General features: G+C 41.2%; 1 protein-coding gene across 1 annotated transcript in view; it reads left to right on the plus strand.

Annotated features, from left to right (window-relative positions):
- PLXNA4 (plexin A4) overlaps window positions 1-17,993 on the plus strand; it is a 650,156-nt gene that overhangs the window by 12,378 nt on the left and 619,785 nt on the right. The gene's annotated exons all lie outside the window — the stretch shown is intronic.

A 17,993-nucleotide genomic window follows, 5' to 3' on the forward strand; every position in this document is an offset into this window, starting at 1 on the left:
ATGTGGTGAGAATGGATGTGGTCATTAAATAAAGGGCCTGGTGCACTTTAGATGAAATATGTCATTTAAGGCCATAGTCAGGAAGGAGAGAGAGAGAGAGAAGGGGGGGAGGGAGAGAGAGAGGGAGAGAAAAAGAGAGAGGGAGGGGGAAAGGCAAGAGGGAGGGAGGGAGAGTGGGGGGGGAGAGAGAGAGAGATAGAGAGAGGAAGAAAGAAAGAAAGAAAGAAGAAAGAAAGAAAGAAAGAAGGAAAGAAAGAAAGAAAGAAAGAAAGAAGGAAAGAAAGAAAGAAAGAAGAAAGAAAGAAGGAAAGAAGGAAAGAAAGAAAGAAAGAAAGAAAGAAAAAAGAAAGAAAGAAAGAAAGAAAGAAAGAAAGAAAGAAAGAAAGAAAGAAAGAAAAAAGAAGGGAGGGAGGGAGAGAAACAATAATGGGTTGGTTTTTTCATGATTATTCCCTGGTCAGTTTTCATAGATTTTCTGAGCCAGAATCCAGAGGCCATAAAGAGAAAAAGCCAGAAAGTGGGGAGGTGGCAGGTGCAGATGGGTCAGGCCACTAGACATTGAGTTAAAAGTATATTAACCGTAGCTCTCTGGGGCCTGAGGTATATCCATATTGGAATGGAGGAGTGGGATGGCTCACTAAGTTCCCTTCCCCCCTCCCTGCCTAGCCCCATGCATTTGTTCCATGTATTTGTCCTTGAAAATTAGCACTGAATAATGGAGAAGGGGCTAGCCCTGGAGTCATGTGACTATAGGTGATTAAGCCACTTAACTAATCTCTTAGTGCCACCAGATAATATCCCTGACTTGACAAGTGACAGATGAGTTATTATCAATATACCTCCTGAAGGGAGTTTGCACACCAGGAATTCCACCCATAAATCTCTCAGATGAGGGCTTTGGACTACATGCTTCTGACCAAACCCCTCCTTTGACAGATGAGGAAACTGAGACCCAGAAGGTTTTGCAACTTATCCACATGACATTAATCATCAACCATAAGACATGAGACTCTAAAAATTGCCTTTTTTCCTCTGAACTATACTGGGACAGCTAGATGGTGCAATGGATTGAGCACTGGATGTAGTGTTAAGGACCTGAGTCTGAATTCTATCTCAGATGCAAATTGACTTTGTGATCCCAAGCTATGTGATCCTGGGAAAGTCTCAGGCTCAGTTTCCCTATCTGTAAAGTGGGAATTCTAATCCACTTACCTCTCAGGGTTGATCTTGTCTAAAATGCCTTCCAGACCTTAGGGTTCTATAGAAGTGCCATCATTATCACCATATAACTTTCCTACGAGCCTTCTGTTCAGTCACTTGTTAGCTGCAGACCTACGTACAACTCCTGTGAGGTGCTCAGAGATCACTGGACGGTGCTGTATGTGTAGCAGAAGGGCCACTATTTGGCCATTGTTCTGAAACATTCTGCTCTCTCAGCAGCCCCAAAGAGTGTCTTTAGTTATAAAACTGAAACGAGATTTGGAGTGCAACAACAGGGCTGCTGTCCTCCCTATATTGGTCTTCAGTACCTTGGTGCTGCTAATATAAATGGCTTATAGCGGCGGCTCTCTGGTTGAGTGGGAGCAGGAGCCGGCTTTGTATTTTTGAGATCCAGCTTTTCAAGAGCCCCCCAGAGATGATAGGATTTTTGTTCTTGCACCACATCTGCTCTCTCAACCCCCATCAGTGTTAACAAACTACTTTCAAGAGCATAATACATTTGTTTGTTGTCCAAGGGGAGATCGGCGAATTTTCTGTGTGTTATCTAATGGCAAAATATATTCCTTCTAGGGGATGGGGTCTCACAGAAGGAAAGTGACAACTGTGTTGAATCAGTGGCAGGGCTAGGAATAGAGCAAGGCTGTGTTGATTGAACTGTTCTGAGTCTTACTCTCCCTCAGAAGCTAGAAGTTCTGGGATTGGTGAATAAGGATGGAGTCAATTTATCCTTTTCAGGAGGAGGATTTCTAGCTGTTGATTCCAAATTTTTCCCTTCATTTACTTGACTTTTATATTTGAGAATCTCTAGTCATATCCCTCATAGAATTAAAAGTTGGTAAATTTTGAGGTAGGGATGTCCAAGGTCGTGGAGTTCAACCCTCTCATTTTACACATGAAGAAATGAAACTCATATTGGTTTTTTGCTGTTTGAAGTGTTTAAAAATTCTCAGTTCAGTTTGAAGTTCAACTTGGAAAGTCTAAGAGACTTGGCTAAACGCTTATGGTACAGTTGACTAATTGTCTCTGACATGCCCTTTTCTGTTCCTTTTCTGAGTTTTTAGAGAGAGAGCTTCATGCTTCATGGTTCCTCACTTGTCCGCTAGCTTAAACACTGGGTTTAACACTTAAATATTTTATACTTTTAGGTAATAGAGAGTATAATTCAGACTGGTCTATTCACTGTTCCCTAAACAATATAATCTATTTCTTACCTCCATGTCTTTCCATGGATAAAGTCTCATTTCTTTTTCTTATCTTCAGGATTAGCTGATATAATCAAACTATCATTTTAGTTTCCTTCATTACTCTTGCTTTTTCCTTCCTTTAAAGGATCAATTCAAATGTCATTTCCTGCATGATTTCTTTCCTAGTGTCCCAGTTTTTAGTTCTCTCCCAATTTATATTGTATACATTTCATATTTAATTTTTTTGTATACCTATATTTCCTCTCAGCAGAATGTATGCTCCTTGAAGGCAGGGGCTGTATTTTTGGACTTTGTTGTTGTTTGTTCTTTATTCACAAGGAAGAACATGACATGGGGGAGATAATGTCATGACACACAAGTAAATTAGATTTAAGTTAGGGAGGGTTGTGTAAAGTCACCAACCTCATTTTCTCCTCTATAGCCATTCTGGCTCAGTGGCAAGCTGTAGATCAGGATGACTGGAGATGGCCCTGAATGCAGAGGGAGGCCTTGGTGTTTTTAAGTTAAGGTCTTTAACAGGTCTCAGTGTGATTGAGGCAATGCAAATCAGTGATTAAGGCCAGATAAAAAATAAGTCTGAAAATAGCCTTTTTTACCTAGTTAAAAAAAATCAATGCGGCAGTGGAAGATCTACAGATCTGGCCAAAGCAGAAACAATTGCTATTTATATTCACTCTGAGCCAATCAGGGCCCAACAGTGACCAACTGGGGATGGATTGTTGGTCAAACAATGAGAGCCTGAATGATTTGGGTCCTTAAGAAAAAAATCTAGCTCATAAACCCCAAGATATCTCAGGAGGTTTCAGCAATCAAAATTTACATTCTTTTGGGCAGAGTGCCTGCAGGTAAAGGTATGATATTCTATGTGGACAGAAGGAAGAGAAAGGAAAGAAGAAGAAAAAGTATGAGCATTGTTCCTGGAATATGAGGCATTTAATAAAGATTGGTTGAATGGAATTGAGTGAAATCTAAGGCCACAGGTATTAGGAAAAGGCTCTCTTTTACGGAGGGCAGCTAGGTGGCAAAGTAGATAGAGTATCAGGTTTGGAGTGAGGAAGACTAACTTCTAAAATGTCTCTAGATCCTAGTTATTGGAGTCTGAGAAAGTCATTTTTTTGCCCATCTGCCTCAGTTTCCTCTTTTGTAAAATGAGCTGAAGAAGAAAATGGTAAACCACTGCAATATCTTTGCCAAGAAAACCCCAAACGGGGTCACAAAGAATTGGAAACCACTGAACGACAATTCCTTTTAAAGTCTATAGGTAACAGTTGTTATATTTTTTGATCATAGACCATAGAATGCTAGAGCTGGGATGGCCCTAGACATCCCTAGTCCGATCCCTTCATTTGACAGAGGAGGAACAAGGCAACTAAATTCCTCAGCAGCAAAGGTTATTTTCTATTCTATATTTAACTTTCCCGTAGTAACAACAGACGTGGTGTGTGAACACATAATCAGCCAGGGACCTTGACTGCTAGACTTACAGTATAGTCTAATAGTCAAACAAGAGCTGTCAATATTTTTCTACCATAACAAAATTGTAAGAACTTGGCCCCCTTGACAGCACCCCTCCCCCATTGCCATTGACCAGAGGAAAAGATGAAGGAGAATATGAATGAGGCAAAAAAACAAAGGGATGAGATGAGAATGAATGATTGACACTCAGCAGTGGGCTCTGCAGGCCTTTACTCATCTTCCCTTTCTTCCTACCTCCCCAATCCCCATGAAGACAGTTTTAATTCTCAGGGTGACATCAGGGAGAAGAAGGTGCCCTTCTGCCGGTTTCCTTTGAGCTGAGTGTCTGTGGCTCGGCTGCTGATTTGGGGACCTTTCGAGGGAGAGGTAACAGCTCAATCTTGCCTGGATATGATGGAGGGCTGTTTCTGTAGTAATTACTTTTAACATTGATTGAGAGCTCATTGCTGTTCAGAGTACAGACAGGGCTGACTCTATGTCTCAATGAGATGGAGACAGGGAGGAGACAAGGAATATTCTTTGTGCAAGGTGACAGCAACATAGCCCAAGGGCAGGAGTGGGTCAGTGGATGGCTGCTCAGTATCCTGAAGAGGCTATGGGTTGTCAAGGCAGGGGTGTGCTGGAACCAGCTCCAAAAGGGCCTGGAACCAATTGTGAAATTTTCAGTATGAGCATTTATAACTCAGAAATCTGCAAACACTGCAAATCAGGGCTTGATTTACTGTTTTGTTGATTTTCTGGACTTAAGAAAGTGATGAAGAAAATGTTAACAATGCAGATTAAACTTAAAAGTATGTTGTGAATACATTTTTTCCCCAGAGAGCTAATTTTTAAATATTTACTAGCACAATCCTCTTTACAGGGAATGGATGGTACGGAAAAATTCTCAGAAGTGTGGAAAGGTTACATAAAAGCAGATGTGTCTAAACACGGATGCCCGTGACACAGTATGGATTTTAAGCTGGAAGAGATCTTAGATGTCAGTCAGTCCAACCCTGTTATTTTACATTTGAGAGCCAGAGAAGTGAAGTGATTTATTAAAAGAAACTTTATTTATTGAAAGTCACTTCTTGAGCCAGGATTAAAACCCATCAACCTTCAATCCAGCAATATTATGCTATATTATATATATATACATATATATAAAACATTATATATATATATATATAACATTATACCATGCTGTATCTGGAAACACAGGACAGTGTAAGCAGCTGTTAGGAGAAGGGTATCTAGTTGAGTTTGGATGGCTGCAAATGACACAATACCACCAAATGTCCCTGTGTGGTTTCAATCCAGCCTAAAAATAGAGCCCTGTCTTCATCCTCTCATTGGGATATCAGTTACCTGCAAGCTTTTGGGCAGCTTGTGACTTTTGGTTCCATTGTTTTTCAAAAGGTTGGTCTCTACAAAGTATATGGAAAGAAAAAAAAAAACAATTTAAGTTTCAATACAAAGACTTGCATCCATAGTAAGATGGGACCATCTTGAGGATGTTTGCCAATAGCTCAATCAATAAACATTCTTTTATTAAGTGCCCACTGTTTGCCAGATACTGTGATGTGCTGAGACAACAGAGAAAAAAGCAAAAATAGTTTCTGCCCTCAAGAAGCTTACATTCAAATGGGGAGACAACATATAAAATTCAGAACAAAAGAATCAGAACAGAAGAGAGAGGAGGCGACTTGAGAAGGGATAATGCTGGCAGTTTGGGATGGGAACAGCATGAGAAAAGACCTCTTGGAGAAAGAGGTCCATTAATTAATTCTTAACAATAGTCAGTTAAGTACCATGTATTAAGAATTTATCATGTGTCAAAAAGTTCCTACTCTCAAGGAGCATACAATCTAGTTGGGGAGACCACATGTAAATAGTTAGGTATGTATAAGATATGTAAAGAGCAGGGGAAGAGGGGAAAAGGTAGGAAGGGATTCCTGTAAAAGATGAGGTTTGAACTGTCTTGAAGAAAGCTGGGGAAACTAAGAAGCAGAGGAGAAGGAAGGAAGGAAGGAGAAAGGAAGGAAGGAAGGAAGGAAAAAAGGAAGGAGGAAAGAAGGAAGAAGAGAGGGAGGGAAAGGAGGAGTAAGAAAAGGAAGGAGGGAGGAAAAGAAGGAAGAAGGAAGAAGGAAGGAGGGAGGGAGGGGGGAAGGAAGGAAGAGAGGAAATGAGACAAGACAAAAGGGAGGAAGGGAAAGAGGGAAAAATGGAGGGAGGGAAGGAAGAAGGTAGGAACGGAGGAAGGAAGGAAGGAAACATTCAGTACTTACTGTGTGCTAGGCACTGTGCCCTCCTCAGTTGCACTTCTTAGAATCTACATTTATATTTTAAATTTAGCTTACCATCTTCTATGATGTCTTTTTTGATTTCTCTCAGTTGTTAATAAATTCACTCCAAATTATTTTGCATTTATCATTTTGTATATATTCTCTTTCTCTCTCCCCTCTCCCTTTTCCCCTCTTTCCCTCCTATCCCCCTCTCTCCCCCTCTGTCTGTCTCTATTTTATATATATAGATATATTCACACACACATTCATGGTGTCTCTCTAGTAGAATATAAGCTCCTTGAGGGCAAAGGAACCTCAGTGCCTAAATAAGCCCTTGGCACACAGTAGGCACTTAATAAATCCTTGTTGATTTTTACTTCTGGAAATACAACTTTTAGCTTTAGGCAGAGCAATAACTGTCAATTCTGGTTCCTGCGGAGAGCATGAAAAAAAAAAAATTCCTCAGTTGAGGAGAGACTTCCTAGTTTAAAGCTCAAGGTCCCACATAAGGGAGAATCCTGAGACACTGTTTTGTGGTTGAAGAAACAGATACCAGAGGCTGTCGCTAGGGAGGGAGAAGCTCTGGAGAGGTACAGCTGATGGGATGGAAAAGGGAAATTACCATCTGGAAATTTCTTCTTTTAACTAATTATTCTTGCTAACCAGGTGCTAATCTTATTTGTTTCTTCCTTCTGAAGAAGTTTGACTGTATTTATCACTTTCTAAATTTCAGCGTTGACAGATTAAACCCTCACAATGCCTGGCAAAAAGTAGGCATGTAATTAATATTTACTGACTCGACAAACACTGAACGCTGCTCCTCCCTCGTTATGGCACTGGTCTCAGAGATGGCCACTGGACCATACCCCCTGAATAGCCAAGAGAATTCAGACTGGAAGGAGACTGGGGAAGAGTTACAGTCCATAGTTGGAAGGTGCTGGGGAAGTGGAGAAGGTGGAGTTAGCTGATAATTCAGTCACTTTGATCCACTCACAGGGGTCCTCAAATTATGGCCCACGAGATGCGGCAGCTGAGGATGATTATCCCCCTAACTCAGGGCTATGAAGTTTCTTTATTTAGAGGCCCACAGAACAAAGTTTTTGTTTTTACTATAGTCCGGCCCTCCAACAGTCTGAGGGACAGTGAACTGGCCCCCTATTTAAAAAGTTTGAGAACCCCTACACTGAACCTTAGCTATTGGTCCTTGCTGATGGTTGCCATCACTACATCAATCATCATTATTATTTTTGCCTAGATCCTGTGCTTTCATTGATGTAGAAAACTCCTTCTACCAGTTCAGTTAGCAACTTAGTCTAAAAGAGCTAACTGAGAAATTAAATGATCCTTCCAGGATCACACAGCTGAGTTTCTGTCAGAGGGAGGAGCTAAATCCATGTTTTCCTGACTGCAAGACTAGCTTTCTAGTAATTTTACGACATTGCTTTGATTATTTTGGGGGCCATATAAGTATATGTGTGTGTATGTGTGTGTGTGTGTGTGTGTGTATACACACACACACACACACACACATAGGAGTATACTTTCTGTTTTCATAGGGTCTGTAGCAGTTGTCGCTTGGCAAACACATTACTCTCTCCAGGTGGTGGCGATGACTGATGCTGTTACTACCAGTCATTTCAAGTTCACCATCTAGACCCAAGACCCTCTCTTGGCTTTGGATGGAGGTGGATGGGGAATCTTGGCTCTGACTCAATGCAGTGGCTGCTGCTAACTATTAGTAGGTAATTATTGCCCGGAGCCTACCTGCTAATTACCCACAGCATTGCAGGTCCAGAGCATCTGCTAATTTACCAGCAACCAAGCCGTGGAACTAAACCAATCAAACAGGGACTTAGGGTGATGGATCCAATGTTGCGTGACACAATTGTGTCCGGAGATATTCATGGGCATGTGGCAAAGATGCTTGTTGGATGAAAAAAGCCCCAAACCACAACCTATCTCTGCAGTTCTCAACCCCAGGTCTCTGGTTGCTGGCCTTCTAACCAGTCTTACGGACCCCTTGTGGTTTTCATGCTATGTGGCCAGTCCCTAAGTGGAATTCTTTGCTTAAAACACTTTGGATTTTTGAACATGCTCAGTTTTCTGGGTATTTCAGCCCCGAAATTGAGCAACAGTTTTAACTGTTGTCAATTGTCTTCAAACTGTTGTCAAAAAGTCAAATAAGAATTGTGATTCAATGCTTGAAAAAAAGCATTTATCAGGAACTTAATGTATACAAAGCACTATGTTGAGCTTTGGTTATATAAATAGAAAAGCAAGAAAATCTCCGATTTAAGGAGATCACATTCTAATAGGGAGAGATCCCATGTAGAGGAGGATTCATTTAAGATGATGTCAATGTTCCAAAGTCTTTAGGATGCCATGACAAGATAGATGGTAAAACATCTTTCAGTACCATTTCCACTGATGAATGTTTGTAGACCTTTGCCTCATGCTGCCTGGGACAGGAATAGGAAACAAGCCACAGTACAGAAGTCATCTCACTTTACAGATGAAGAAAATCCAACTTAGGGAGTTTACATGATTTTCCCAAAGTCACGAAGGTAGACAGCAGTAATTAGAACCTGGGTCCCCTGACTTCAGGACTAGAACTCTGCATTTATAAACCCTTCAAGAGAAAGCATTGTTTATTGCAAAGAAACAAATCTATAATTATGATGGAATTTAAATGGGATGGAGAAGGATAGGCATGGGGTGGGAGAGGAAGAAGGGAGATACAAATATATACAGTACTTAAAGATTTACAAAGTATTTTATTTCCTACAGTCCTGTGGGGCAGCTGGTTATTGTAGTCTGGTCTTTTCAGTCACTCTTCATGACCCCATGCAGAGACACTGGAATAGTTTTGCCATTTCCTTCTCTAGCTCATTTTATAGATAAGGAAACTGAGGGAAACAGGATGAAGTGACCCAGGTCTTCCTGATTCCAAGCCTGAGGCTCCACATTTCATCATCTTAGCTGCCTTTTAGGATAGCACATGTTTGAGGAAGCTGAGGCTCAGAGTTTTCATGTTAAGGCCATATAACTAGAAAATGTTGTTGCTAGAATTAATTTAAATTAATTTTTTCTAACTTTAAAACCAATGGTTTTCCCACTACCCCTCGTTGCTTCTCTCAGCTCCTCCTGATTGGAAGACTTGACTCAGCCTTCCCACCACTAGCATCCCTCCACCTTTACTCCCCAACTTCCTTCATGCTGAGGCTGATGTGAAAATGCTACATTTACAGATCAAGTGACTAATCTGCTATCCTCCAACTTCCCCACAGATCCGTTAAGGTCTGGGGAACCCAGAGATTCCATCCATCACAGCTATGAGTCCCCTGGGGCAGAGGACCATTAACACTAATGTGGGGAAAGGCTGAAGAAGGAAGCTAGGAGCATGGTACTTTGCAGCTGACTCCCTTCTAAAACATTCATCCAAACTCGAAATCTACCCTTTCCTCCATATTCTAGGGCTCTGATTTGGCTTTTGATGATAGGATCTGAGGTTGAGTGGGATAAAAAGAGGAACTCAGACAACCAGGAGGATTTGGCTTCTAGGACATCTATGGGTATAATACACATGTGAGCAAAGTTCTTCAAATCCAAGGTAAGACACATATAGGTGGCATCTTATTACATCATAGAATCCCGAGGCAGTAAGTTTTTCCATAAGTCCTCTAGGCAGATCTACACCTAACAGGGGCTGAATCTAGACACCCTTGACCCTATAGGAGGATTATGAAGAAGTATTTCTCTTACCTTCTTATTTCCCACTCTTAAGTGAGCACTTTCTCTCCCTTCCCTTCCTCCACTTCATCATGAAATAGTGCCTAAAATATAGTAGAAATTCAATAAATTTTTATTTAAATGAATTGATTGGGTACATCCTGGCCAAATCCTGTCAGGGCAAGTAAACCTAATTGTAAAGATGGGTGTCTTTTATACCCTGCCAGATCTCTGAGAGGAAAACATTCTGTGGGTTTTTTTTTCAATCTTCGGGGGTTTTATATCCCAAAGGTATCTGTCTCCAGAGTGTAGAGACAAAATTCAAAAAGATTCTCTTAAATTGGAATCGTGGCCTGATGCAGCTTAAGAGGGATGAAGTCCTGGACTTAAGTTCAAAAAATTAATTGCACAAGTGCAGGATGGTTCAACAGCAATTCATATGGAAACTTAGACAATTGCAAAATTCTGCTAACTGGCATTCCTGCTTCTAATAATATGAAGTAGCTGCTAAAAAAAAAAATCCCTACCATCTTAGCTGCATTAATAGAAATATTCTAGGTCAATAGAAATGTCCAGGTCAAAAGAGGTAAGAGACGGGAAATTACTTTATTCTTTTCTGGTCATATCACACCTGGAGCACATTTTTAAGATGGAAATCAATCAATAAACTAGACTTCTTCCAAAAGAGTGTGGCTAGGATGATGAAATGTCTGGAAACCACTGTCACATAAAGGATGGTTAAAGGAACTGAAGATTTTCACTTTAGAGAAGTGAATGCTTGAAATGGAGGGGGAGAAAGGAGACATGAGAGCTGTCCTCAAATGTTTGTCCAATGGTAGTCAAGTGTTTCAAAAGCTGTCATATGGAAAAAGGAATAAACTTATTCTTCTAGCTTTACAGGGCAGAACCAGACCTAATGTTCAGCAGTTGTAGGTAGCTAAGTGGCAAAGTAGTTGGAATTCTGGGATCAGAATCATGAAGGGTCTGAGTTTGAATTCTATCTTCAGCACATATTAGTTATGAAATCTGGGGCAAGCAATTGATCTCCAAAGCTTAGTTTCCTCATCTGCAAAATGAACTTACTAATAATACCTAGTTTACGACCAAGAGCGGCTATGTAGTGCAGTGGATAGAGTATCAAGTCTGGAGGCAGGGAGATCTGAATTAAAATTTGGCCTCAGACCATTTATTACTAGCTAACTAGGCAAGTCATTTAATCCTGGTTGTCTCAGAGAAGGAAATTGCAGATCACTCCAGTATCTTAGCCAAGACATGAGGTCACATAGAGTCAGAAATAACCGAAACGACTGAACAACCAGAAATATATATTATGGGATTTCTGCACAGGATAGGAGTAGAGAATAAGACTAAAAGTCCTCTGAGATTTTTTTCTTTCATCCTATGAAACTCATCCTCTGGGTAGAATTGCCAACTTTGTCCCAATACATTGAAATGAAGGTAATCTGACCATACATCACAGCCTGGAAACTAATTTACCAACTAATTTGCCGAGTGCTGCAAAGGATTCCCCCTTCTTTGCATCCTCTCCCATCCTTTGCCATTGTGGAGGTGTGCTCTTCAAAATCAGAACCTGGAATGGATTCCCCAGGGGAATCCTCCAGTCTCTCTGGTCCTCTGATTTCCACTGACCTGCCTCATGGAGCTGAGCTGCTCCCAGCAGCTGCCCCGTTTGCCAGAGCTTTTGTGGGGGAACAAGAGTCAGGCGTTTCAGCTAATGTGGAGAAAAGAATAACTCTCACTGTAGTTTCATTTTTAAAGCAGATGTTTCTCGGGGAATAAATCAGCACCAGCAGCCTCTTCTCTTCTGACAGTTTAAAGACAGGCCTGGGAGCCAGTTTTCAAGCATCTAGGTCCTGGCCAACCTCCCCAGCTGAGGTCCTGACACCCTTTGCACATCTGAGTGTGGCTTTTTCATTCCCAATTAACTATTTTCTTTCTACCTGAGTCACCTTCCTCCCTGTATAAATTTCCCCAGCTAAGGAGAAAAGGTAGAAAACACTTATCTTTACATATACTGTCACTCTAGTTGTGTCTCAGCTGTGGTTGGGGCATTGGTTTTATATTTCCTTCCTCAACAAACCTGCTAATAAGATTTTTTTAAAAAAAAATTTCTCTCTTTCCTTTCTCTCCCCTCCCCCTTTCAACTTGGCCTAGACTCTTGGTCAGGCTTTGATTGCATGTCTCATTGATTCCATTCAGCTATTTATTAATGTACTAATTAGTATATTCATTTAAAGGAGTGACACTGAGCTTTTTTTTTCTTCCAAAGTGTATAGAGGTGCAGGTTAATGGAAATTTCTGTTTATATAACATCGGTGTCGGGTGTGAAGAGGATTAGTTTTGGATGTTAAAAGGACACAGCCAGGGTTTTTTCCCAGGACTTAAATCTCTTTGGTTGACAGTTCCCAACATCTTAGAAAGGTAAACTCTACATTCTTATTACATTTCCCTTTACGCCGTAGAGATATGTTTTTGTTTCTTTGAAGAAATGGATGGTCAAATGGCTGGGGGCTATCCACAAACAGTCTTTCATAGCCTTCTGCAGTACAGTAAGGTGGAATGGGTGGGCTTGGTGAATATCGTTATTAAAGAACAAATTTGCAGGCCCCTGTTATTAATATGAATATTATTAATATGTAGGGCTTCTTACTGCCTTTGTACTAAAGTACCATTGACAAATTTACTGCTTGGTGAGTTCTTGTATGGATGCTTGCTGATTCCTTCTGCTCTATTCATTATTAGATAGACCATGAGGGGCAAAAAAGTAGGTGGGTCAGTTATATATTGAAGAGCTGTCTATATATGGGTCAGAATAATGGAGTTAATTGAGCCCACTGGCAGGCAATGGGTCTGAGAAGGGAATCCAGGAGACTTTGGACCTCTCCATGGTGCTTTGTCTACTAGATTATCACCATATAGGTCATAGGAACCTACAAAGAAACAAACCCAAAAAAGTTTTATTTTATTTTATTTTCAATTCCATTAAAGAATATGAAGTTATGTATGTAAAGAAATGTGTTAAGCTTTCTCTTGAAGTCATGGTCACTTAAGGAAATCAGCAACTAGAAGAAAGGTTGGGGGGAGATTCTCAAATTAAGTAGATGCATTTATGGAGGTTTCTTTCATTCATTCTATCATTCATTCATCAAATGGTGATTAAATGCAAGATTTAGATAATCACAGTCTCTCCCCTAGTAGAAATTATAATCTAGTAGTATGGATTGGTTGCCTCCTGGTAAGGTCCTTTTCTTTCCACCGAGAGTCTTTTTAACAAATATATTTAACATAAGACAAGTGAGATAGGAGGGTGCCATGGAAAAAGTCCTAGATTTGTAGACTACTCAATGCTCCCTTCACTTCACCTTCAGCATATGGCAGGCTGAATGGCTGTACTCTAGTCTGTCAGCTATGAAGAAAATGGCCCAGACACTGGTTTTCTGTGCTCTGGACATCAGCCCTTCAGATAGAATTAGAACAGGACATGGGATTTTGGACTTATTGGGAATCTAGCATTAACAATGATCGGAGTCACCTGAGCTTTCTCCTCTCTGCTTCTTTTCCTCCCTCAGGACAAAAGATTAATAGGAAGTTGTTAGGAATCTTATTCAGAGGCAAATTTCACTAGTGGTTTTCAAGTAAATTTTGACATGAGAGCAGCCTCCTAAGAGGGCAGTGATTCTAAGGCATCTTCCTCTCCCTCCTCCTGCATCCCAGCCTCTTGAGCTGTGTATGTAGCATCCAAGACTGGAGCTGAAAGAGGCCAATTGTCTTGTTTTGTTGTTGTAGTCTGTCCTTCCTTCTCGAGGAGGTGATGGCAGTGAACTGGATTTAAATGAGGGAAGGCTGGGCACTCACCAGCTTCCCTTTCTCCTCTGATTCCATCTGGGTCCAGTGGCAAGATATAGATCAGGATGACTGGAGATGGATCTGGAGAGAAGGAGAAATGAAGGGTCTTGTCTATAGACAGTTCTTGATAGAGCTAAGATTTGAACTGAGAGCCTGTGATCCTAATTCCAACTTTCTTTCCATGATCACTCAATCAATCAAAATATTTATTAATACTAGTAGCTAGTATTTACACAATGCTTTAAACTGAGGGAAATCATATGATTTACCTAAGATCACACAACTAATAATTATGGGAAATAAAATTTGAACTAGAGTCTGATTTTGAGTCCAGCAGTCTGTTCACTTTTCCACCTTAAAACCAGATATATTAAACAACTATTATATACCAAGCAGTGTGTTAAGTGTTAGTGTAATAAAGATAAAAGTGAAACAATCCCCTTTATTCTATTTGAGTAGATGATATATACATCTCTATTTACATGGTTAATAGGTAAAAATGAATATGAGGCAGTTTGGGGGGAGATATGGTACATACCACATGTCTCTCGAGGCTCTGGCCTCCATTGTGCTTTGCTGATACCATTTCTTGCCATGACTTCAACTATGATCTCTATGCAGATGATCTCCAAATCTACACATCCTGCCCCAATTTAGGCCTAGATTTTCAGTTGTTACCTGACATTGTTACCTGGAGGAAGGAAGGAGATGAAATAAGAGAAGGGAGAAAGGGAGGATGAGAGGAAAGAGAAAGAAGAAAGAGATACAGAGGGAATATAAGGAAATAAAGGATAGAAGGAAAGAGATAAAGGAGAGAAGGAGGAGAAAACGTGGGGGAAATGGGAGAGAGAATGAAGAGAGCCCAAAAGAAGTGGGATTTCCAAAAATATAAAAATAGTTTCTTTGCTTCTCTTTGTTTTGTTGTTGTTGTTGTTGTTAATTATCTGCTTCATTAAAGATTATGGATTTAAAAGTAGGTTTTATTCTTGCTCAGTTGAGTATTATTGTTAATGGTCATTGAATTATAATAAAAAATTAAAAATAGTGACAACTGAAGACCTGAATGAAACAGTGTAGAGATGCCTGTAGTTGAGGAGAAAGAGATGAGTAGAATAATTTAAACTAAGATAGGAAGCAGGAGAAATCCTGCAATTCAGGGATACACAGTAATTGGGAGGGCCCTTCTTTTCCAGTAGCAGGGGCTAGGGAAACTCTGTTCATACACATAAGAAAAGAGCAGATTGTGGTTTTTTTGCTCCCAACCAGTTGGCCTGGAAAAAGGAATGTCTGTTGATCACAAGTAGTAATGTGGGGGTGATCTGGGACATAACTAGTACCAACCTTGAGCTCCCAGATCAGAAGGCTATGAAAGTAGGAGGCGAGGGAGATAAGATAGAAAAGAAACATACACAGGTTAGCTATTTCTTTATGTATTTCATAAATGTATCTTCTGAGTTTAGAATTATAGCAAAATACTAATACTAGTAACCGCCAGTTTTTATATATTGCTTTAAGATTGACCAAATGCTTTACATTTGTTATCTCATTTGATCCTGACAACAACCCTGGGAAACAGGTCCTATCCCAATTTTATAGTTTAGGTAACAAGTCCAGAGAGATAGAGTGACTGTTCATTTAGTATCTGAGGGGAGAATTGAATTCAGGTCTTCCTCTTTCCAAGTCTAGTACTACATCCACCATATCACCTTGAGACTTGATGACCATTCTGGTGCCCTTCTTGTGCCTTTTCTCCTCACAAAACTCTGTGAACCAACCAACCCACAAAAAAAACCCCAAACAAAAAAAACCCTGGTGTCCTTGATTGCTGCTTCTTAGGAGATTATATAAAAAATGCTACTTAGTGGTCCTGGCAGTAGGGGCAGGGGAGGGACCTCACCAACCCTAGAGTTAATTTGCCCTTAATTTGATTTAAAAAGAAGACAGAGGTATAGGATTCCCCTAACCCAGTATATTAATTGAGAGCGATTTCCCAACCAGGGCCCTCCAGGAAACCAAACCCCACCTGATTTCGGCTCTGATTTGGGAAATGGCATTCCTAGAAACTCTTTAGTTAACAAACTTTGCAAAGGGACCTTCCCTGAGCCGGGCTCTCTGAACCCAGCCCTTCAGCCGGCCCCTGGGAGCTCAGCCCAAGGCTGCGGCCTCGCAAGGTGGTGCCGTGGCTTTCACATTCTCCCCTTCTTTTCCTTGGATGGCATCAGATCGGCCCCTGCCCAGACTCCCCTGGGTCTGTGTGTGCGTCAGGGATGGGATTTCTGGCCTATTTCGGTCATGGTGATCTGTCTTTGCTCGGGTCCTGTTGTTGTCACTACAAAGGGAGGAGGCGGCTCTTCCCCCCAGCAACCCGGCTTCTCTGGGCTTCGGTGCCAAGCCCAGCCTGCCGTCCCCTGGAGGCTCGTTTTGTAAAGTTACTGCCTGTAGCTGAATTCGCGAGGAGGGCTCAGAACATGGAATGGAGAAAGTCGGAGCGCAGATAGAGATCAGCTAGTCAAAACAAAAATAACCAAGCCAGGCCGTTCCTCGATTTACAGATCTGATCAAGTAACAAGTACTTAGGAAGCCTCTCCCATGTGCCAGTCACCGTGCTGAGTGATGGGGAGACAAGAACAAAGAAGGCAACAATATACTCAAAATGAACTGAGATTCCCGCAGGGCCCAGTGACTTAGGAGATCTTAAGCTTCAGCATTGGTAAAAACAGAGTATTGGTTTTTTTTTTTAGCTTAGCTAATAGCACAAATTTAGAAACTGAGACCTAACACAGCCAGTAAGTGGTTGAGCCAGCATCCAGAATCAAATCTTTGGATTCACATCCAATGTTCTTTTGACTAAATTAGGAGGCTGTATCCGAGCTGAAGCAGAGAGTCAATGACCAAGTTTGTATATAACTCCCCTTCTCCCTCATCCCTCAAATTCGAATACTTGAATAAAATATTTTTAAAAATTTGAAAAAATATTGAATAAAATAGCCTTGATGACCAGAAGTTTTGAGAGAAGGTAGCTCCGATGAGGCTGTGTGGTAACCCCTGGAGGGGATTTCACTGATTCTCATAGTTGTTTTTGGCCCAGTGTCAAAGCAGTTCTTTCTAGGACAGGCCAGAGGCGTTTTTCCCCCTTTACTTTCTGTTCCCTTTTCTGGGGTCCTATTTGTCCTGGGCTAATAGCATCCCGATTCTTCGCCTCCTGCACCAGCTGGTAAATGAGTCGAGGATCTGATTTATGGTCCTGGCGCTTTCTTGGAGGCCTCAGGATGAGATGGAGCTTAGCTACAGCTCCCAAGCCCTGGTCTCCACCTACTCTATTTATCAGACACTCAGCACTACCTGCCCTCAGGAATAGCCCTGGAAACAGAGGCTCCAAGGTTGGGGTTCTTTTGTGCCATATGGACCCCTTTGTCAGTCTGATGAAGCCCATGACCCCTAAGAATAATATTTTAAACAATAGAAGCCAATTTTAAATTTCAATAATGAATTAGTAAAAATAAAGATGTAACCCCCCCCCCCCATTTAAGTTCGTAGAAATTTACCCCCCAGACCTTCAAATCACAAACCCCCGTTCCAGGGGACTGAGGGGCCAAAGTCAGGGCCAGCAATGACAATAAGCATTTAATGCCTACTATGTTCCTTTACTTTGGTTAATGTTAAATGCGATCTGATCAAAGTACACAGAAGGAGCTGTGATAATACTCTTTAGAAATATTCAGGAGGAGAATATGGAAAAGTTGAATCAGGAAAAAGGCAGATAATAAAAATTCACAGATAGTTCAGAAGCATAAGCCTCCCCTTCCGCCTCCATGAGTGACTAAGAAGTAAGACATTAGACCTGCTTGAGCTCTGCTTCCTCTGCAGAGAGGTGCTAATGAGGATGTAGACAGGCAGTGGGGAGGTGGAAGGCCTTCCAGAGCAGGAGAGCAGCTTGAACAAATTAGTGTGGGGCCAGGGGGAAGGGACAGTGAGGTAACCTTCTCGCCTCCTTAGAAAATTCATTTTGGTTGGCTCCTTAGGAGACGAGGCTGGGTGGGGGCAGTGGGGTGATGTTAAACCAGGCAAAACAATTTTGACTCATTCGTTCAATGCTTAGATATTTCCTGGGTACAGAAAATTATACCTAGCTCTGGGAGAAATAAACCTTTTGATTAAAATATGATGTATGTCCTTGTGGAACTGGGCATAGGCGGGCGGCAAATGAGACTAGACTGGTCAGGAGGGGTCA

The sequence above is a fragment of the Antechinus flavipes genome, chromosome 5 (assembly GCF_016432865.1).
Source record: "Antechinus flavipes isolate AdamAnt ecotype Samford, QLD, Australia chromosome 5, AdamAnt_v2, whole genome shotgun sequence".
Taxonomy (NCBI): Eukaryota; Metazoa; Chordata; class Mammalia; order Dasyuromorphia; family Dasyuridae; genus Antechinus; species Antechinus flavipes.